This window comes from Rhinolophus sinicus, linkage group LG07 (genome assembly GCF_036562045.2).
Source record: "Rhinolophus sinicus isolate RSC01 linkage group LG07, ASM3656204v1, whole genome shotgun sequence".
NCBI lineage: Eukaryota > Metazoa > Chordata > Mammalia > Chiroptera > Rhinolophidae > Rhinolophus > Rhinolophus sinicus.
Window position 1 is genome coordinate 105,264,647 of NC_133757.1, and position 23,576 is coordinate 105,288,222.

Consider the following 23,576-nt stretch of genomic DNA (forward strand, 5'->3'; position numbering starts at 1 on the left):
GTTTCTGTCATTTTCCACTTACTGTTTTCAGAGGGAGGTTGATTTTGAGTAACTGAAACCTTGGAAAGTGAAACCACAGATAGGGGAGGGCTGCTGTATAGATAAAAGCTAGGATATGCAGATAACTAATTGGATGATGTAAAGCCCTTCCCTAAACTAGAAACTCAAATCTCCATGCAGTACTTTACTCCGGAGTAATTCCCACACGAATCCTATCAAACAAAAAGTATTAGCACCAGAACTTCACTTTGTTTGAAAGTTTTCATCACATTCCCTGTAGGTTTTTTTACATGTTACATTGAACATATGCTAGGTTGCATGTAGCATTAATTAATTCTTGTTAAACACCTTGCAGAGGAGGAGGCTGTGAACAGCTGCTCAATTTAGTTATTGTGTATGTGTATAACTCAGTGTGTGTAAACAAACATACAGATCTAATTTGGAGTTGACGTGTAAAAATTGGTAATGGGTGTCACAACAGAATATTATTGGAAGCAAAATCATTTTTTTAACACTCTTCTGAAATGTTCTGCCTTTTCCCATGGGTAATTTGTCACTTCCTGATGTTCCAGTTGCCACCCTGGCTCTGTGTGTGGCATCGAAGCCTCCATTTCCCTACAGACAAAGTTGTCCTCTGTGCAAACAGCTGGTATGCTCAAGGTAAAAACTGTGATGGTGGGCAGTGTCCAGCTTGATTTGAAGAAATCTGGACAGTCTGTGTTACATAGGCCTCTGGTTTGCTCTGTGAAGAATCTTCTGGTCATTATATTCATTTATTGGTGCTGCCACAACAAAGTGCCACAGACTGAGTGGTGTGAACAGTAGAAACTTGTTTTCACTTGTTTTCTCACAGTTCTGGAGGCCAGAAGTCCAAGATCAAGGTGTCCTCAGGATTGGTTTCTTTTTTCTTTTTTTTTAAAGATTTTATTGGGGAAGGGGAACAGGGCTTTATTGGGGAACAGTGTGCACTTCCAGGATTTTTTCCAAGTCAAGTTGTTGTTCTTTCAGTCTTAGTTGTGGAGGGCGCAGCTCAGCTCCAGGTCCAGTTGCCGTTGGTAGTTGCAGGGGGCACAGCCCACCATCCCTTGCGGAAGTCGAACCTGCAACCTTGCGGTTGAGAGGATGCGCTCCAACCAACTGAGCCATCCAGGAGCTCAGCAGCAGCTCAGCTCAGGGTGCCGTGTTCAATCTTAGTTGCAGGGGGCAGAGCCCACCATCCCTTGCGGGATTCGAGGAATCAAACCAGCAACCTTGTGGTTGAGAACCCACTGGCCCATGTAGGAATCGAACCGGCAGCCTTCGGCATTAGGAGCACGGAGCTCCAACCTCCTGAGCCACTGGGCCAGCCCCCAGGATTGGTTTCTTGAGTCCTTTCTTGTAGGCTTTAGATGGCCCTCATCTCACTCTCTTTATATGGTCTCCCCTCTGTGTGTGTGCCTGTGTCCTAATCTTCTTTTCTTTTACCTACACCAGCCATATTAGATTAGGGTTCACCCTAATGACCTCGTTTTACTTTAATCACCTCTTTAAAGATCCTATCTCCAAATACAGTCACATTCTGAGATACTGGGGGTTAGGACTTCAACCTATGAATTTAGAGGGAATACAGTTTCTCTCATAACAGTAGGGAAATTTGTTCTAGGTTTGGGGAATCCATTCAGCCCTGAAAACCTTTTTTCCCCCCCCACATTCCCAAGCACCAGCTTTGTCCTACAATTTACATTTTTCATCCTCATTTCTTAATTTGCAAAACCAGTTCTGAGTTTTTCCTAAAGCTGGTTCTGATCTGATGGAAGAGAGTTTCTCTGATCTACAGACCATAAAGGGGTTATTATGTATGGCCCCAATTTATGCTGGTGAAAGAGGAGTTGGAAAATAAGGACATTTGGGGGAGATGGGCGATGACTTCAGCCTGAACTAAACTTCCAGGCCAGTGTCATAGTTATCAAGACCTTAGAACTGAATGGCTACCCAGGAGTGCCCAGTAGAACTTTCTGTGATGATGAAAATGTTCTCTGTCTCTGCTGCCCAATACACTAGCCACAGGCCACATGTGGCGATTATGCACTTGAAATGTGGCTAGTGCAACGAAGGCAATGAATTCTTAATTTTATGTAATTTTAAGTAACCTAAATTTAAATAGCCACATGGGGATAATGGCTGCCACATTGGACAGGGCAGTCCTAGACCAAGGATAAGTAAGGGCAGCTCTGGTGTTTGTGGGATCCAGTAGGATTGGAGAACGGCAACTCTTCCCTCCTCACAACACACACACACACCCTTTCCATACCCTCTGCTATCAATCTGAATGGCCTTTGGATAAAGAGGCTATTGGCAAAGTTAGCTGGAGTATTTACTCCCTGCCACTAGCTTCAAGTTGAGGGCCCCATAAAAAGCTAGCTTGGTTTATTGCTTTGCATGCAGAAGTCTCCAGGAGACCAGATAAGTATAGATAGGAATGTTCCTTCGCCACAGTGGAAAAGTTTCTTACTAAGAAGTATACCTCTCTGGAAATACGAACCTGGCAGATCAGTTGAAAGCAATGTTGAGCCCATTTTGGCTCATACTGCAAATACTACTCTGAGAACTCAAATTAGAAGGCTCCCTCAGAATAGTGCTTTGGTCAAGATAGGCAGTGTCCATAATGTCTACTGGTTTTTAGCGTGGATTAGTAATCTCCCATCCTGGTGGTAAATGGTTACCGTCTTTGGAAAATTAAGTCACTTTTGCTCATTCTTATCATGCCTCTGCCTCTGCGGAGCTTAGGGTAGTAACAATTTGGAACCCTACCTTTTTTATTTGTTATTTCACAGAGGTAAGCAGGGTGGGAGCTGCCCAAGACAATGAAGGTAGCCATTACCCTTTGTTGGGCTAAGTATATAATTTCCCCAGTGATCCTCTGAGTAATAACAAAAATTATGTGAGGTACATGTAGTGGTATATTCCCTGGGGCTTAATATGGCTCTCAGTAAAATTGATTTTCTGAAATCGTGCAATATGCCTCATCAAACTAAATGAAACCCGCACTGGTTTTCTAAGAAGTGATTGGATTCCGTGTGATAAATTAACCCTCACCGTCAGAGAGGTTCTGGATAATAGGCTGGTTCATTTCAGCCCCCACAGCTGCCATCTAGGATTTTAATTTTTCCACAGGTCCTTATTTAATTCTCTCTGAGATTGGGAGGAACTTCCACCCAACTGAGCCTCTGTGGGCTTGGCTGGCACTACTGAAAGTCATTTCTCTCAAAATGACCTTTTATCTCCATCTCCACGTAAAGGTAGCTTGCCGGTGGTGGAGAGAGGGCCTGGCAGGACAGAGAACAAAGGCAAAGGTGCCCCTGGGGATTCTGGGACGTTAGGGAAATGGATTTTGTGAGTGGTCAGAATTAGGCTTTGTCTGGGGGAAGGTCACATTTGCTCACCTGTGATCCTCCCCTCAGCAGTATCACAGGATTATATTAGGAGGTGTTAGGGGCCCCCTGCCTTTAAAACTTCATATATATGAAGGTGCCAAAAAAAATGTACACAAGTGGACACTTTGGTCAATGCTGCTCGAGCGGTAGTTTGCCGTCATCAGAAGAGTCTGGACGCTGATGGTGACCACTTTGAGCACCTCTTGTAATTGCAGAAGTCAAATGTGACTTGTATTCATCCTTTGTTATCAGTATATATTGAGTATTACCGTTTTAATACAGTTTTCCTTTCTTAAAATGTGTATGCATTTTTTTTTAGCACCCTGTGTATATTTGTAACACTTTGCGGGTGGCTGAAAATAGCTTTGTGTTTCTGAGAAAACAACAACTGACCATCTGAAACTGAGTCTTCTGTCTGTAAAATAAACCCGTTAGCTGTGCCTCAGCAACTTAAGGGGGACATTTTCCTTTAGAAGGGAAAAGTAAGTATGATTAGGTTTGATTCAACCCAACCCTAGGAGATGGGATCCTAAGGAAAGAGCTTGAGAGAAATTACTCAGAGCAAATCCTAGGGGAGGAAATTGGTCTCTTCTGTGGGGGTAACCAAGATCCATTAGGCAGGGATACCTACATAAGCATTTCCAGAAGACCACAATTGTTCATGGCAATACTGAAATTCAACTAACATTATGCACCAAGTACCTGGGGGAATCGATAGCAAGATTGCTGATCCTGCAGAAAGATACCCTAGATGCAAGCATTGTATTGCTAAGAATTCAACTCTGTTTAGTATGGTTGATTTGGCAAGAGTAGACAGACCCTCTGAGGGGTGGAAATAGCAGGGGTTTAAGCAAACCAAGTGGCAGTTCCCCCTCTCTACACCCACAACAGCTCAGCACATTCATTCCTGGCCCCACTCCCTTCTATCTTTTCCTGAGGTCTTGCCAAGTAGGTCTCGGAAAAAAAAGATAGCAAAGAACTGACAACTTCTCCCAAGCAGACAGTGTAGTGTCTTGTTTAGCTAAAGGGTAATCTTTTCAGGGAGGAGAACGGGGCGGGAGGGGGGATTGGGGGGAGAGAGAGAGAGAGAGAGAGAGAGAGAGAGAGAGAGAGAGAGAGAGAGAGGTGTAGGATGTATGAAAGATTTGGGGGAAGAGGATAAGAAAAATATGAGGGCTATTTTCTGTTTTGGAGGAAAATGAGTCACTGATTCTCAACCCAAGAGACTAAATTATTTGTCCAACAGAACAGACTCAAGGGGGGCAGTGACTAAAGTTGCCTGTGAATACAGAGAAGTAAGTTTAAGAGCAATTAGGTGTTGTCACAGAGGAGAATTTTGCAGTGGCAAAAAGTAATGGGTCAGGTTTTATTGCTGGTGATTAAAATAGCTTTGTTTGTAGAAATGCTTTTAGCTTTGTTATTCAAATTAACGTTTTCTTTATTAAAATACAAATAAAAAGATCCTGCTATGCAGTTGTCCCTAACTGGCTCCTTTCCTATTATCTCCATTCTTATTTATTACTATAACCTGGGTGTCAAAGGTGCATAATAAATGCTCTGTTCTTCACTGGGAGCCTTTGAAAAGAGCACATGGTAATCCTGGACAAGTTCAGGTGTAAGGCTGTACCCAGCCAGCTGGTGTAGCTCCCTGGGCTGCCATGACTGTTTGTTCCTTCCCTTAGCACCTCCAAAAGTGCCACTCTCGTTTGCATGCTACTGGGCAGTGACTGTTTGCTTCTGGCTTTGTCTAATCCTGTCAAGATTCAGAACGTGACCCTTGGTACCTGGATGCCTTGGTAGTTTTGACATAGGTTGTAGACCCACTTGAATTCCCTCATATTTCCTTTCATCCTTGAAATGGAGAAAATGGATGTAGTAAGAGGGGGTTAGCTAAGGTCTGCTATTTTTTATCTTTCTCCTCTGACCTCAGTATTCTAAGTTGTGTGTGTGTGTGTGAGAGAGAGAGAGAGAGAGAGAGAGAGAGAGAGAGAGAGAGAGAGAGAGAGAGAGAGAGAGAGAGAGAGAGAGAGAGAGAGAGAGAGAGAGACTGGCTAGATCAGGAAAAGAATGATCTCTCTCTACTATGTGACCTCTTTCTGTTTGTGAAGGTTACTTTCAAAGGGAGCCCCAGCCCTTTGATTGCATGCTGAAATGCTCATTTTTAATTAATTTCTACTTTCTTCACATTGTAGCAATTAATCCTGCTTCCTAACTTTCATCTCTATAAATAAAGGTATTTAACAAAATCGTAGGATATTTATATCCTCTTTACATTCCGTTCTATCTTGCCAAAGCACATTATCCCAGGAGATGCCTGTGCTCTGACCTTACTGGAAAAGGTGCAAAAAGAAGCAAGTTTCCTGCCACTTAGGGCTTCTTGAAGGTTGACTCTGTAACTCCCAAGACATTGGTGGGCCCCGACTTGGCCAGTGGGGTTGTGTGTTGGGTCCGTGAGCCTCAGACTGAGGATCTCTAAAAGGACATGATAATCTTGGAGAGACGCTGAGGCGAGGCAGAGGTGACTCAGCAGTGGGATGAGGACCAAGGGGAGCACGCGGCAGCCATTGTGGCTCCGGGGTTCAAACAAAGGTACTCAGCCACCCCCAGCCCATATCTGCGACTACCATCTTCGGAACTAAGTCAGCAGGGGAGACTTACCCAAGGGGTGGTAAGCAAGCACTTGGAATTTTACAGCTGCCTTCCCTGAACTTGGATGTGTTTGTAGTCTGATAAAAAAGGGACTTCAGTAGAAAAAGCTCCTTTTCTTATGTGGTAATTCAACCCTATGTAGGATTCCAAGCTGAACCATGGGGTCTAAATTCCTCTGCTCAGGAGTGTGATGTGACTAACATGTGGGGGGTTGGGTGGGGAGAGGAAGGAGACAGGAGCAGTGGCGGCCAGCCTCGTGGGCCACTGTCCTTGGTCCTGAACACGAATTTACATGTTGGGACAGGGTCACATCTTGTAATCTGGAGATGCTAATGTCTCCTGTTCAGCCTCTTCCAGAAATTCTGTGTAATATCAAGGAAGAGGCCGTGGTAGCAGAAAATGAGAGAGGGCATCAAAGAGATACAACTATGGGGTGGAAAAAGGGATTCTTATTCAACGTAATAAATAGAAATTTTATTTGGAGAAAAGTGTTCATAGTTTCTCTTTTTAGTAATCATCTTTAAAGGAAAAATATCAGTTTCTGCCCTAGTACTGAAGAAACATGGCTGTAGCTTATTCTTTGCACCGTGGTTTATGTTGCATAATTTCTGGCTGATCTCGTGTAAATTTGACAGTTACAAATAGTTTTCCCTCGGAGATGTGTGTGAGGGTGTCCTATGGCACTGTGCCCTCCTCCTGGGCTCCACCAGACACTGTGACTGAGGGTGTGCTTTGCCATGATCACGAGAATGCTCATCGACCACCATCAATTCCTAGTTTATATTAAGGATTCACATAAACGTACCCAGCCTTCCTGTCTCCTGTCTGCCGGTCTCAGACAGGCACTCTGCTTTCCCATGTCCCTGCGAGCTTCTCCCCTAAGTGTTCAGAAGCAGCTTTCATCTTACCACAATTCAACCCACAATCTCTTGGCCTTGGAATGGGTTCAGTACAGAGACGAAAAACAAAGAATAGCATTTGGACGTCTCATACCGAGGCTGACAACGTGAGTAGGTTTCTAAGGACTGTGTCTTTTCAGATGGAAACCAAACTCAAGATGTTTTCAGTTCCTGGGTAGCCCGTCCCCACCTTGACTTTCCCATGCAAGGAGGTGTCAGAAGTCTGTTTGCAACTATTGTATAATAGAAAAGCAAATTATGTTGTCGCTGTGTTTATTCCTGGTTAATTGAGAAAATGATTTCGTTTAGCCAAGAGTAACACCTCTGAGATTTCTCTTCCCATTTCTCTGCATGTCTGGGGAAACAGGCATCAGTAAACAATCATGCCCTATTTTATTCCTACTTACATGGATTATCATAGCAATAATTACCAGTGAAAACATCTGGTTTTGGCACAGCTCAATGCAGCCATTTCTCAGTGCAAGATCTGATCTGAACCCTGGATTCTTAACCTTTACCTGCCTTCCCAGCTCCTTACACCGACCTCTATCCTATTTGAGCACATGACCTTCGAAAGCAAGTGCTACTTTCACGTTTGGATGAACTATCCCTGAAGAGATAATTTTTGTTGTTGTTACACACAATACCTTTTTGTATGTCTTTATAGCTTGTTTCATTTTCTATGGAAGGCATTTGCATGAAAAACAGAATTTTGTTCCTTACATCTGTTCCTGTTGCTTCTCCCACTGAGACCACCTGAACTGGTCTTCCAGTTGGGTAGGAATTCACCAGGACACCATTGAGGGCAAGACACCGCCTGGCGTGCAATGGACTGAATCTGCGGAGGGAGGAATAATGCTCTTGTAAGACGGAAAATTTGTTTAGAAGTTTGTGGTTCTTAAAATTTGAACAAACTTTAGTCATCTGAGGAAGGCTTTAAAGACAAAGAAAAATGAGGACCATATATTTCTCAGAATGGGGTCTGGGGACCACTTCATCAGAGCCACCTGGGATCTTTATGAAAATATAGATTCTGGGGTCATACCGCAACCTACTGAATCAGCATTTCTGGCATTTGTATTTTAAAACTCCTCCATCCCACCCCAAATAATTCTAAAGGCACAGAGGTTAGAGAACCACTGAGTTAGAGTATAGGAATATTTCATCAGGCAAATACCCTTAACCTCAGGGTTTGGGACTTGATATCTGGACATCTGCCTACGGACGCTGAGCATTTAAGAAATTTGCTTAGTGTAATTGATACTGACATGTGTGTCTTGCCACACAGTTGTGGTCCTGGCTGTGAGAGCTGCAACTGGTTGAAACATGGAAACAGTTCTGGGACCCAGGTTGTCAAATAGGAAAACAAAGTCAGGATGACCAATACCATGTGATGCAAGCAAAGTTCATGGACCAGGAATCAGGAGACTTGGGTTCTGGGTCTGATGGTGTCATTCTCAAATGCTCAGCCTTGGCCATGGCAATGTTTTCCATCTGGTCCTCAGTTTCCAAGTCTGTAAAATGGATGGGTTGGAGTGAGTCTGTGGTTTTCATAGTGTTTCCCTGAGAGTCCTAGGATCCCAGGAAAATCAAGAGGCAAGGAGGAGGCTGAGGGGGGAAGGTTCAAGACCTGCCATGCCCATTTCAACCAGAGAAGCTCAGCTTTTCTCTCTTTTATACATCACACTTCTGCAAAAAGGTTGTTTTTGAGAAGAGAAGTCTGCTGCTTAAAAAGAAAATATAAAGAAAACTATACGACTAGATGATCTGTAAGATCCTTTCTACACTATAATTTTCAGATAATGTTTTAGCAGGTGCTAATTGGTTTACCTAGGAAAATATATTGTCCTCTTTTTCAAACAGAGGATCCTGAAAGACTGCAGCAACCAATTTGCATGTTAGAGCCATCTTACAAATGCTAATTTAACATTTGCAATTCGAAAATAAGTCAAGGATATAGAAGTTCCACTTCTCTCATAAGAATACATATAAACTTCCGAATGTTTCTATCGAAGAGAAGTGTGGGCATTTCCAACCCCCATATTTTATGAATAGTTAAAGATAATAGATGAATTCATAACACTGCTAGGACTTTTCTCAGAGGAAAACAGCAGGAGTTGATGAAGTCTGAAGTGTTTGAGCAGGCTGACATTAATGCCTAATATTGGGTTTTGAAATATATGGGTATTTTAATTTTCTGTGTAAGCTCTGTTACACATTAATAATGGACCATCTAGAGTTGATTGTTCTTTGGAAATATCTGTTTAGTACTGGTTTTCCTATCCAATCACCTGGGCAGGAGGACAGAGTTGTGGGCAGCCAGCAAGGAAGAGGGTTTACATGCAGGGCTGCATTGAGAGACCCACGCAAAGTCCACCAGTCTTCTCCTGCCTCTGCTTTTACCCAATTGAAAAATAGGGAGAAGGTTTGTAGCTGAGTCAATGTTCCTCTTGTTAGTCTTTTGAAAGTTCCTGGGTGTATTAGTTTGCTAGGGCTGCCGTAACAAAGTACTACAGACCGAGTGGCTCAAACAATAGCAATTTGTTTTCTCACAGTTCTGGAGGCAAGAAGACTGAGACCAAAGCGTAGGCATGATTGTTTTTTACGAAGACCTCTCTCTGTGACTTGTGATGGCCTCCTTCTCACTATGCTCACGTGATTGTCTCTGTGTGTACAAGTCTGATGGCTTGACCTCGCTCTCTCTTTCCTTCTCCCTCCCTGCTTCCCCTAATGTCCTACTCTCTTCTGATAAGGACATCAGTCAGATTGGAGTAGGGCACACCCTAAAGACCTCCTTTTAACTTCATTACCTCTTTAAAACCCCTGTTTCCAAATCCAGTTACATTTTGAGGTCCTGGGTGTTAGGGCTTCAATGTAGGGATTTCAGGACACAATTCAGCCCATAACAATAGGTTACTATGAGCAGAGAATGTCAAGCTGTACTGGGGAATTACTAAGTATTGTTATTATGTTGCTCTTACTTAGGATACCTTTTGCCCTGAACGATTAATTTCTAATCAGACCATCTGGAATGCTGGTCTCCAGGTTTTCTGCACCGAACTGGCCATTTCTGCCTCAAGCCTGGTATTAAGGGCGTCCCAGTGCCTCCCTGTAGAAGGATCCCAGTCAGGGGAGTGCCGCTTTCCAAGTTGCTGGTTTTGTAAATTCTCCACGCACTGATGTCATTTATTAATACTTCTGTCAATTCAGCATAAGGTATTTCGTGATGAGATCATTTAAATTTCATTTTGAGGTGTGGGAACAAGCCATAAAACTTTTTGGGAGGATATCAAATAAATAATAATGGCTTTCCAGAATAAGGATTTGAACAGTGGTGCAGTAGGTCACATTTTGATTCATCCGGGAAGGATAAAAATAGCCCCACAATGGGAAATTCTGAACAGTGCCTATTGAGCAGTCACGGGAAGCCCAGCCAGGCTGTACAGAGAAAGGCAGGCATATCTAGAGGGTACCTTCCACACTCATTTGCAAGGACTCATCTACTGGCCCTCCATAAATACTGGGGAATTGTTTAATGGAAAATGATAAGCTTTATATGGCTCTGCAATCACACATTTTGCTTTTAATATTTAAAGAAGTCTAAGCTTCCAACTTCCTGTGTCATAATAGCTTAACTTTGGAGCAGGAAAGAGAAGCCACCTCTACCATTCAGGAGTGCCTGTGGACTCAGAGTTCGTGATAATCGTGGTTGGTCTGCGTGTCCAGTTCCAGGATGTCACGGGCATGTGTCTAGAGCAATTAAAAGCTCATGAGCACCCCTTTCAACTCTGATTTTGGAATTATTTTCTTGGGCATGTGTATCTGTGAATGAACTCTGTATTGTTGACTGGCTGCTTTTCCTGGGCTTGTGGTGGGGGTGGGAACAGTGCTTCCAAAACCTTTTCACTGTCGTGACACACGTGGAAAATAATGTTTATAGGGCACGCAGTAACCAGGTATGTGAATTGGGTCCAGTTCAGGAAATCAGAATCTGCTCTAGTTACTGTAACAGAGGGAGTTGAATACAGGGAATTGGTAAACAGACCTGAGAAGGTAACCAGATGGAAAAATTGTCACTGTCACCTCTAGGATGGGGAAAAAAGGAGTATTTATTATCAGGCCTGGAGCTCAAAAGAGGGTCCTGGAGAGCCGGGACCGGTCCTCTGAGGAGGGTTGGCTCCTCTGACCAGTGGCTGCTGGAAGCCACGGAGCTCAGACGAGGGAGCCCGGCTGCTGGGGTGGGCATTGCCTTGGCTGCTGCTCTACTGAGGGGCAGTAAGGTGCATTCTGGCAGAGTGGACAAAAGCTGGAAACCAGAGCCCCTGCCGCTGCAGAGGCGAGGAGCCAACACTAGGTCATCGCTGACTCAACAGCCAGCCAACAGGTAGGATCAAGTCCTCTCTTCCGCCTCTTGCCTTCCAGCCTCCCTGTCAAGCCCCATGGAGTTAGAACCTTCCAGGGAGTCATCTGTAAAAGAGAAACATATTGGTAGCTCCTTGGCATCAGTACCACAGAGCAGAGGACAGAGGGAGGTTTGGAGCCGGGAGGCAGTAGCTTTATAGTTGGCACCTAAGACGACCAGCCCCCGGTGTCCGGCTACTGCAGCTCCCACCGTTCTGTCCCTCAGGATGGGGGATCAAGTCTCTGCCTACTTACAGCCCACTGGGTGGTGGACCCATCAGGAAGTGATGGTTTAGGGCATAACTGTCAGCAAAGACAGGGGTTAGTGTCCCTGGGAGAGGGTGCTGCCTGAGGACATGGCAAATGTCCCGAGAGAAGGAGTATGACCATGCGCCTAATGAGACGGAGAGAACCCCGTGTTTGAATGTGGTCTCTGGAGAGTGACTGCCAGAATTAGAAGCATCTTCCCACACCTTAAAGCTCCCCTGATCTGGGCCAAACTGCTTAACCTTGCCGAGCTTCGTGTTGCTGCAGTGAGGATTAAATAAAATAATCTGGGTTCTCTGCTTTTTCTGTCTGACTTATTTCGCTTAGCATTATACTCTCAAGATCCATCCATGTTGTCACAAATGTTCCTATATCATCTTTTCTTACCGCTGAATAGTATTCCATTGTGTATATATACCACAACTTCTTTATCCATTCATCTATCGAAGGATATTTTGGTTGTTTCCATGTCTTGGCCACCATAGATAAAGCTGCAATGAATATTGGAGCACACGTGTCTTTATGTATAAATGTTTTCAGATTTTTTGGGTAGATACCCAAGAGAGGGATTGCTGGGTCATAGGACAATTCTATTCGTAACTTTTTGAGGAACCTCCACACTGCCTTCCGTAGCGGCTGCACCAATCTGCATTCCCACCAACAGTGTATGAGGGTTCCTTTTTCTCCACAGCCTCTCCAACACTTGTTACTATTTGTCTTGTTGATGATAGCCATTCTGACTGGGGTGAGGTGATATCTCATTGTGGTTTTGATTTGCATTTCTCTGATGATTAGTGACGTTGAGCATTTTTTCATATGTCTATTTGCCATTTGTATGTCCTCTTTGGAGAAATGCCTCTTCAGGTCCTCTGCCCATTTTTTCAATTGTTTTTTTTTTTTTATTGTTGAGTTGTATGAGTCCCTTGTATATTTTGGATATTAGCCCTTCATCAGAGGTGCTGTTTGCAAAATTCTTCTCCCATTCAGTTGATAATGTGGTATATAAAACCAAAACCAACAAAAGAACAAGACAAACAAATGAAGGAACAAAAACTCATAGACATAGACAATAGTTTATGGGTTACCAGAGGGTAAGGGGGGCGAGGGGCTCTAGAAGAGGGTAAACAGGGCCTAGTTTATGGTGATGGAAAGAGAACTGACTCTGGGTGGTGAACACACAATGTGAGATATAGATGATGTAATACAGAATTGTACACCTGAAATCTATGTAACTTTACTAACAATTGTCACCCCAATAAACTTTAATTTTAAAAAAAAAAAGATCATCTGGGTGAAGTGCTTAGCACAGCGCTTGTCACAGGGTGAGCATTCAATAAAGTTAGTCCCTCTGAAGGGAAAATCTTTCACTCAGTCATACGCTTTCTCTGTAATTGTGATCACTGTGCACGTACAGGATCGCTCATTTTCTCATCCTGTCTGCCCTGCGCTACCCCAGTTCTGCATTGGAGACGATTTCTACTGGCCAGTTAGATAATTCCTCTTCCCTTGCAAATCTGGTAGGGTGACTGGGTCCACACAGGCTCATTTCATCCATGAGATTGTCTCTTACTGTAATTAAAAGTGTGGCCCTGGCCCATGTGACCAAGTCAGCTCCCCTGGTCTCTGGGAGCTTAATTTTCTGTATGATTGGAGTTAGTACAACAGTCTCTTATTTATGAACAGTGATGCTAGCACAGTCATTACTCAGTTCAATATTACTATTCTTGGTGACTATGGGCATCTAACCACGTATGTGATTATATATGAGGCTGGCATTTATGGTTCTCCTTGGGGGGCACCCATCTTCAAGGCCCTGTAGGGTTTTTAAGGCACCTCCAGGCCAGGGACGCTGCCCATGGGACTGGCACAACAAAACCCACTTCAGACTGTGAGCAAACTGTCAATATGTATCTCATGGTCTTGGTTCCTGTGTCCCATTCCTGCCCCCTATATCCACTTGCTGTCCTTGGACTTCAAGTTTTAACCTCAGCCTGAGCAGTTGGTACCTCCCTAATGTTTCATGCTGCTTTGCACCAGATTTGACTCTCTTTCTGGATCCTGAATCTATGCAGTAGCTCTGCCTGGGCCGGTGAATGTGTATGTGTGGGGTTACCCAGACGGAGATGATGCTCCTTGTTTATTTGAAGGTACCTAACATCTCACCATTGAAGATACATTGCTTTAGTCCAAGATATAGAACGTAGGATGGTAATAGTTTCTACTTGGGGAAAAGAAAGTGTTTCATGATGAAATCATTTGGAAAACACTGGGTTAAACAAGGTTAAACAGGTTCTCTTACCCCAAGTCTTCTCTGAGCTGTTGAGGTGCTAATGTTCATTGGTGAACCTCCAAGAAAGAAAGTACGCAGCAGTTATATAATCACCAGCTTATTTTTTTTTTTAAGGAGCAGTGCTTGGGACTGGAAAATACTGCTAGGATAGGCATTGACTTTTTCTTATAATCTCTCTCTTTTTCTTGGTGTCTTCTTCTTACATTAAAGTACTTCTGGAAGGAAATATATATATATATATATTAAGTGACTATCACTTTAGTGAGAATCAGCCCAATTAGCTTCCAAGCACTTTGGGTTTTTCCTGTACAACGATTCTTGCTACTGTCTCTTCCTTTCTGTCTCCTCCCACCTTTTCGCCTGGGCTTGGCCTGGCAGGTTACGTAGAAGAGGAGGATTGGAAGGGACTGGTGTGGGCGACTTGGCTCCTGAGGTACCTCACCTCAACAACATTACACTTTATTCCTTATTTTGTTTTTTCCTCAATTACCTAAATTCTGATTTTCTGTCCATCTCTTGTGTCCTCCAGCCCATCCAGTGTGATGCAAGGATGGGTTCCTCTGGTTTTCCACCTGCCTTCCCTTTCCTCATCCTCTTCTTTCTCAGGTCAGTTTGGCTGGTCATTGATTTGGCTTAGATTAAGATAATCAAATATTTGTGATTCAGAGGGTTTTGATCTATAGCTGCTTCTTTATTCAGGAAAAAGGGTAAGGGGTTAAATGCCATGTTATTGGCTCCTGACTCCAAGGCCCGTGTGCTCTTTCCCTGCACTAAGCTGCCCCCTAGATTGTATGAATCATGTCTTTTTAATTAGCAAACATCGCACCTTGGATAAACCTCAATGGCTATGATACTACCACTGAGAAAAGCTACGCATGTCTTTTTATGCTGTATTTTTGATGCTTTTATATCTTGGGGCCATGTTGAACCAGAAAGACTGCCCTTCCTAAGGCTAGTTAATTCCCACAGATAGCAAACAACTCAGGTAGCCTGCAAGCGTACCTTCCCTATACAAACCAACCAGTCCGGAGCCCATAACCCTAACCACCTTCTGTATCAGGCTGTCACACTCCAGGCCACTCCACACTCCATATGTCCTAATACACCAGGGCCAGGTACCAGGCAACTAGGGACAGCCCCAGTGCCCCCAAGCTTGCTGAAATTATTCAAACTAACCAATCCTATGCCTGCTTACCCTGCCTCCTGGATTCTTTCCCTTGGAAACCACAATAAAGACTCTTGCCACAGTTTCCCTGTCTCCTTCTGCCTGGTGACTAACCCTGGTGCTTTTCTGTGTGCCCCCCCCCCCCCCACATAGTGAAGCATGCCCCTCCTCTTGGGATGTCTAAGTAGAACAAAATGTCTTTTCAATGGCAGTTATTTACTGATCTGTTGGTTCTACCATATCTGAGTAATAATAAAACCTATATTTTGAAACAGGGCTTGGTCCCAGGGAACTGTCTGCATTCTTGGAAGGACACAGAAGCTCTCCAAGTTTGGGGCAGATGGAGGCCCTGCAGAAGGATTTCCCGAGGGAAGGAAGTTGTTGTGTGAGTACAGCCTGATGTTTTCCATCCTTGGGGACTGACTCCCTGGGGGAGGTCCTGTCATCACCACGTCTCGCCCCAGAGGACCTGTCTTCCTGTGTCAAACACTGGCAAAGCCACAGGCCTTTTCTCTTGTTCCCTTTCATACACGCCAGGCAAGCCGGGATTTTCAAAGGGAAATTGACTTCAAAAATAAAGGAAATCAAAAGGAAAATACACCAAGGGGGGAACACAACCCCACCAATGCACGAATACACATGAACAAAAAACAAAAACACAAAATGTTTTTTAAAAAGGAGGAAAATGGAGAAAACCTAAGAAGGGTCGACTTCAAAGCTCTAAGCTGCGGCTGCCCTGGCCGTGTTCCAACGCGATCCTTTTAGTCTGCAGCGAGATGAGCTGTTTCGTGGTGACAGTGAAACCTCCCCTTCCACAAGTGCCTCGTGCTCCAGCCCTCCTTCCCCCACCCCACTACATTATTGATTAAAAAAAAACAGCCTCATTATGGGGTCCATTTGGCAGTAACTTCTCCCTCTTTGAATAGATTCCAAGGCAAACCAATGCTACACTCAAATATTTCTCGGGAAGGTAACTATTCTATCCAGGCTGTACTCTGACTTAGCTCTCAGGCCACACCCCTTCCTGCGGTCCCCAGGACCCCAGGACCGTCCACGGTCCCTCTGCCTCTGGCCCCTCCTCCCTGTCAACCAGCTCACTGTAGCTCCTGGTTCTTTAGCTTTGCTCCTTTGTAGGCCTTCTCTTCTTGGTCACTTGGACATGACAAGTCAGCTCTTGCCAGTCTAACTCTGGCTTATGACGGTGACACTCTGGAAGACCCTGCCATAAAAAATTGTCCGCAACCTCTAGTCCAGGCCCCAAAGACACTGTTGAATAGAGCCCTGAACTCCTGATTATCTGGAAGGGACATTGTACAGAAACTATGTTATTAAAAACTATTTGCTAAGCCCCTTGCATAGTAAACAAATACCACCACGCCAGTAAAAAAAAAAAAAAAAGTTAAAATGATAGGTTCAAAAAGGTAGAAAGGGTGGAAGACCCATGCAAAGGCAAAACAACAAGGCTCTTTGAGGTTATGTAACCATGTTAATGACTATAACAGATAACGTTTCTTCTATTGAACTAATATTTATGGAGCACCAACAGTGTGTTAGGTGCCGTGAGTTCTAGGCATTGGGATTATATCAGTAGGTAAAATAGACAAAAATCTCCATCCTCATAGAGCTTATATTCTAATGGAAGGGGGGAGACTGACAGTAAACATAATAAGTAAGCCATTCAAACAAGAGAAGGTGGATTTGTCCAGGCGTAAAGAGCAGAGTTCCTTCCTGGAACACGAGTCTAAGGGTGAGACAGCCCTTCACCCAGGCCACTGCAGTCAAGCCTGCTTTTGGACTCCAAAGGGGCAGCAGAATGCTTCTGCAGAAGTTTTCCTGGGACATATGACCTTTGCTTTCACCCAGATTTTATTCCAAGTGTACTGTTGTACGCTGAGAGGCAGGAGAATGCCTGAGGCGTCAGTGACACTGCATCTGGCAACAGGGCGAGTTCCAGGCTTGTGTGGAGGAGCCCTGGGGCCTCTGCCCCATGGGGACTCTGGCTCTTGACAGGCCGATCTGGAATGCTGTCATGTCTGGCCAGTGTGTGAGCAGCTTCTGTCTACACTGACACGATTCCTGTGTCTACAATACCCCATGCGTGGAGCACACACAGACCCAATGACTGTTTTATATGCGGCTGCATCTTTCAGAGGCAGCACGTCAGGAGGGCTTGAGAAGTTTTAAGTGAGGCTGAAAGAAAAGTCAGCTTCCTGGAGCAAAATAAGCAAAGGGAACAGCTTAACGGGAACTGCTGCTTGGGAGGGGGAAGAGGGAGTGGTGACTGTGACCACAGACGTTGCCACCTAAAGAACCACTGGGGTAAAAATCAGAACCCCGTAGGACCAGTTCCTTTGGAGCAGATGAGACTTAGACCATTCATTCCTTTATTCAGCAGTTTAATTAATTGCTTGATTTCTGCACGATAATCCGCCGGGACCTAGGAACAGAGTTGAATACAGTCTCGTTTCTGCCTTCAAGGAGGTTGCACTTTCGAGCAGTGCTGTTCAATGCACCTTTCTGGGCTGTTGAAATGTTCTATAATTCTGCAGTACCTACGTGTGGCTCATGCAACAGGCACTCAATTTTAATTTTTTATTTTAATTAATTCCAATTTAAATTTAGCCAAGCCTTGAAAAATAAGACTAAATAACTGAGCCAACTGAGCCTTGAACAATAAGATAAAAAATAGTCACTTGACACAAGCATGGTCTACCAGTAGGCAAATGGGTTTTCCACACTTTTCTAGTACATGTGAAGTTCTGCATGATACCATGCCTTGGAGACGTGAGTGTGTCATCCTCCTGGCTTTCTCAGGCTATTCTTGCTCTCCTCACTCTCATTTTTTTTCTCTCTAACGCTATGCAGAGGATGTCTGTTTAGCCAGCAACAAAACACAGCCCTAATTGCTTGCTCTATATAGTAACCATCTATCCATCCATTCATCCACCTACCCACATACTCAACCCTTCTCCGATTCAACTTCCTTCTTTTAGAAGAGCCGACATGGAGGAACATTGGCAAGTGAAAGGCATTACAGGATAAGCATGAGATTTGAGACACGTGTACACACACCGTTTAAGAGACGATGCCTCCAGAGGTCTTTGGGAAATGAAATCTCTGCTCCCAAGAGGCAGCAGGTATTGCTAATGGGTATGATGAGGCCGTAGAGATGAACGTCAATTACACTGATGACTGGATTGTGGGGACAGAGCCCCAGAGAGTAGTTTCAGGCTCTCGGCCTCACGTGGAAGGGTGCTGGCTCGGGTGGTGGATGGCCCTCGGCTGTGGCTGATTGGCCGTCGGCTGTGGCCGGTTAGCCGATTGGCCGCTGGTATAACTGCTGCGGCTACGGAGGAGAGCCGAGGACTGCCGAGGACTGCCGAGGAGCCGAGCAGAGCCGAGGAGAGCAGAAGAGGAGAGCGGAAGAGAGGAGAGGAACAAGGTCGAGAGAGTGGAGGAGAGTCGTCGGTCGGTCGGTTGGCGGAAAGGTGGAAAGGCGGATGGCAGGTCGCGCGTCCGGTGAACCCAGCCTCCAGTGAGACTATAGTGGTATGACTCCCCTACCTATGGCTCCGTGGGTGTTCCTTTTTGGCCTCACCATGTCCTGCGTTCTTGTGGGGGGAGCGGGAGCAGAGACCCCTCAGGCCGCCCCACCTGAAAACTGGCGCGGCGAGCAGGCCTCCGTGCACGACAAATGGCGCAATGAGCAGGGTCTCCCGCACGACAGGATGAATTTTTCAAGAGTCAGGCAAGTTGTAGGAAAGGAAACCATTAGCAACAACAACAACAAAGATGGATGTCCGCCTAAGGAACAAACACTTTCATCATTTTCATCCTGAGTGCCCCGTTCCTAACTTGCAGATGGCTCTGCTCCATCACTGGCCAGGAGCTGAGCTGTCCCGGTGGGCCAAGCCCGGGGCTCATCTACTTTCTCTCCAGAAGAACCAGCCAAGGAAATGGCCATGATCTTGCTTCAACTGTGGCATCCACGAACCCCATCATACCCTGGGTTGGCAGCCGAGGGATTTCCTACCCATTTAGTAAAGCCTTTGGGAGTAAAAGGGTGTAGAAAGGTCATCTCCCTAATTTAAGACATTTTCCCACTTAAGTACCTACATGTGCGCACATTCACACATGCTCACGCACATCGGAGCTTGAATACTATGGGCTGTTAAAGGATTGCTTCTCTCAGCTATGGCTTTTTCTCTCCTTTCGCTACATTTTGCTGAGAAAATGTGGATGACTGAAAAAGAAGAGTTAAGTGGTCTGATGTTGGGGAATAGAGTGTGAGGGAAGCTATTATGCCAAAAAAATGTTGAGAGTCTTCTAATTTTTAGCCAATTGTTTAAAAGACGACAGACGGTAATGTTTATGAGATGTATAATTCAAGGCAAATCTGTCCAGATAGAGAGGAGAAAGCATTTTTAACTTGGCTAACAAATGTTGAGCTGCATTCAGATAAATAAAACCAACAAAACCCAAGGCACATAATTGCAACATTATAGAGATGGAAAATAGTCTTATTAAAAAAAAACCACACAAGAATTACATTTACTTGAGTAAGGAGTTGGGATTTTTCTATCCTTTGCTGCAGGTCAGCTGTATTATCAGTCACAGGTGAAGGCAGGATATGTCACCAAGTCTTGACTATTTGACATTTATTTACACTTTCCAAGGTCATGCTGCATGCTAGTTTTTCAGTTCTCCCAACTTTTTGTTTTGAGCCAAATACCACGATCTTTGTTTCATTAATATTAAAGAGTAATTTAGATTGTGCCAGATGATCTTAAAGCTCATTTAAATCAGCCTGAAGATAATATTAAGCTTTCTCCCAGCATAATCTACCACCACAAATGATAGTGTCATCTGCATGTAAATGATGGGCTGAATATGATAATGAATAGCAGCGATTATCAATATAGAATGACAACTGCATTTGATTTCAGATAAATCTTGCAAGGATCCATTATTCTGTTTTCACAGTTAAAGATGCATTGTTTTTGTCCAAATCCTCTAAGGAAAACACAAAATTTTTCATGAAATGAATTCTTTATTGTGTTACAAAGAAGGGGGTGATGTCCACGAATTTGATACATACTGTTTTGCAAATACAATAATTAGAGTTCACACAGATCATTAGTTTATTGGATCCAGCAAGTGTCTCTTGGCAATTGCTGCTGCTTCTCCTTTTGTCCCTCTTCCTCCTGATTACAATCAACACTTGACTGTTTCCTTGAGGCTGGCTTGCACCCTTAAATTGTCATAGGCCTATGGGATTCCTGCCCATGTTATATTCTAGGGAACTTCTTTTCACACTCTAAAACCATTGACTTTTAATAAATCACATCTTCCTCTTTTATTGACCTAAAACTTACTGGTATCTCTTATTTGACTAAAATGTAACTATGTATCAAATATGATTTGTAGACTTAAATTAAGAACCTATATTTTTCTCCTAAGAGAAGGGACTATTTTTAAAGTCAAAGGGAAATAAAGAAAAAAAAAACATAATGAGGAAAAATGAAGAAATAGACAAAAAGCAAAGTCCATGCCAATAAACATGTATTGACCTTTGTGCTGGTGAAGATAGAAGCCTATGGCTGCAAATACAGTCATAGTTAATTTTCTTAATGGATGCTGGGAGAAGTTATGCAAAATACTGGTTATTTTCCTCCCATTTCTCTTTTTTCCCTTTGATCTTAGTGGTCTTAGTGTGGTCTATAAACCACATTCGGGAGTTCTAGGAGGTGTTCTTGAAGTTTTAAAGCTGGTAAAGATAGTGGAGTTTGCCCCTGGGCTGGGAAGCAATGGTTTTCCACTTCCCAGATTCAGCAGAACTAATCACTCTTCTGGGTCCAGGGAGATGGATTCTTGGAGAAACAAACCATGGAACACATCAATAAACCTCCTTTGGGCAACTGCATGTGTATTTTATTGGGATATAATTGACATATAACGTTGTATGAATTTTTGGTGTACAAAATATGTGTATATTGAGAAGTGATTGCCACAGTAAGTTTAGTTAACATATTACCTCCCATAGTTAAACTTTTTTTTCTTGTGAGGAGAACGTTTAAGATCTATTCTCTTAGCAACTTTCAAATATGAGATTTGACCTATGTACACACTTGTGACACTTTCACAAGTTCTTCACCACATAGACCTCCAGTAAAGTCTGCTTGAGCATCCTCATGACATGGCAGCTGGCCTCCCTTGGAGTGAGCCATCCAAGAGAGAGAGCAGGGAGCAAGCCACTGTGCCTTTCATATCCTAATCTCTAACGTCTTATACCATCACTTCCACCGCATCCTATTGCTTAGAAGTAAGTCACTAAATACAACCCACAATGAAGGGGAATTAAGATTCCACCTTTCAAAGGGAGAGAACAGATTTCATGGACATATTTTAAAACCATCACAATAGGTGTTGGAAATTAGTGACTTTCCTCACTTTCTTCATCTTCCAGACGGGCGTTAGTCCTGGATTCCAGAGATCCATTATGAAACCAAATACACAGCTGGCAAAGACAGTGTCCTCTGGGTGAACTCCCTTACTCCCTCCTCCTCTCTCTTTCATTCTGGTCCATGACTCATTTGCCCCAGCAAGCTCACAGTTACCTGTACAGCTCCTATTTTCTCTTGGCTGGCCTCGGTGTGGATTGTCAGTTTTTGTTCAGTGTGGTTCTGCTGCTGGGGGAGGACATGGGGGGTAAGGCATGGTTTGGACCAGGAGAGAGGAGGAGGTAAGGGAAAAGAGGCCATCTGTAGGGTCTGGTCCCACAGTCAGCCCTTTTCCTCTGTGAATCATAATCTCCTGCAGCACATCTCCTATTATGCTAATGGAGTGTTTGTCTTCTTGCCAGACTTGAATGACAGACAAGGTCTGGCTTTGAGCTCTTGGAAACGGGAGTTAGAGCAAGAGGGAAGGATCTTGTCTACCATATTTGGAACCTGGATTTTAAATTAATTATACATAATCAGCATAATTTAATTACACTTAGGACAGAAGTTTTCAAAGTGTGTTCTGAGGAACCTAAGATTCTATGAGATCTTTGGGGAATTTTGCAAATACTTTAATTAAAAGTGTAAAATACCATATGCTTTTAATTATAAACATATAATAGATACCAACTTTTAAGAATCAACACATTAACTTATCCCTGCCAACATAACACTGTGTGTATGAGCCCAGATATTGGAATAAAGCTTTTCTTGCTATCACTATGAACTGAAAAGTGTCTTGAGTTTGCAAAGGAAACTTTTTTTCAAAAACTGTCTCTATTTGCTGCTACTCATGTGTGGGAATTAGACTTTTCTCCCTATTATGTAATCAAAACAAAATCCTGAAATAATTGGATGCTTAGACTGATATGACTTTAATCTACCTCCTTAACTCCCCATTTTAAATTGTGTGACACAAAGATTTTCCATTATTTCCTTGATTGACTTCTAATAAGTAAAAGTTATGAATTAAGGCTTATAAAATATATTCCATAATAATTTGTCAATTTTAATCTGTTTTATACATTAATGTATCAGAATGCTAACTGTTGCAAATTACAGAAAGCCCAAACTCAGAATGGCTTAAGCAACAAGAGGACTTCTCATCTTATATCGAAAGAAATTTCAGGGTCAATTTGATGGCTCAGCAACCTTATAGAGGATGCAGGTTCCTCCCATTTTCTGTTTTGCTTTCTTTGGGGTGTTGTCTTTGGGTTAACTCCCCTTGAGATAGCAAGATGCTTGCCCATAGTTCCAAGCATCCCCTGCCCACATGGAAATATCCAGTAGGCAGAAAATGGCCAAGTGTCTTTTAGGAGCAAGTAATTTTTTCCAGAATCCCCGGAACAGGCCTCCCCTGGCATTTCATTACCCAGAACCTGTCTACACCAGTCACAGCAAGGAGAAGTCCCACCATAATTGGCCTTTCTTAAATCATGGAGGGGAGACACGGACCCTGAATAAAACCTGAGCTCAGCTAGCATGGCCGTAGGCGAGAAAGGCTGTTGGAACTCTACTAACAGTGTCTGCTAGAATTTGGGTTCCTTATGAGTCATTTGATAAAACTATTTTGCTACTAAAAATGTTTTTGAATAAAATTTTGTGAAACTAATTTATAATGACAGAAAAAGAATCCCGTATTGTGGCGATCTAGGGGTGATAGGTGAAAAAGATAAAGGACGACAGGAAGCTTTCAGGGTGATAGCTACGTTGATAATCTTGAGGGTGGTGAAAGTTTCATAAGTGTGTAAATATGTCATATCTCATCACATTTACACTTTAAATATGCACAATTTACTGTGCCTCAAGTCTATGTAAATAAAGCTGTAAAGAAAGAAATAGAGAGAGGTTGGACCTTTTCAGCTGAAAAATTTTAACATGGGAATACTAATCATCCTTCTGTAGGGTAATTTTTCTTTATGAGTTTACTACGATCTTTGCAGGTTTCTGTTTCCACACTAACCCCCTAAGTCATGTCAGTAGGTCCTTTCT

The 23,576-nt window shown here is 43.5% G+C and overlaps 1 long non-coding RNA gene across 1 annotated transcript in view; it reads left to right on the top strand.

Moving 5' to 3' along the window:
- Window positions 1–15,359: 15,359 nt before the first annotated feature.
- Window positions 15,360–23,576, top strand: part of LOC141572740 (uncharacterized) — a 182,998-nt gene continuing 174,781 nt past the window's right edge. Inside the window, exon 1 of the long non-coding RNA XR_012498189.1 lies at window positions 15,360–15,469. This is a non-coding gene — a long non-coding RNA (uncharacterized LOC141572740). The remainder of the gene's footprint in view (window positions 15,470–23,576) is intronic.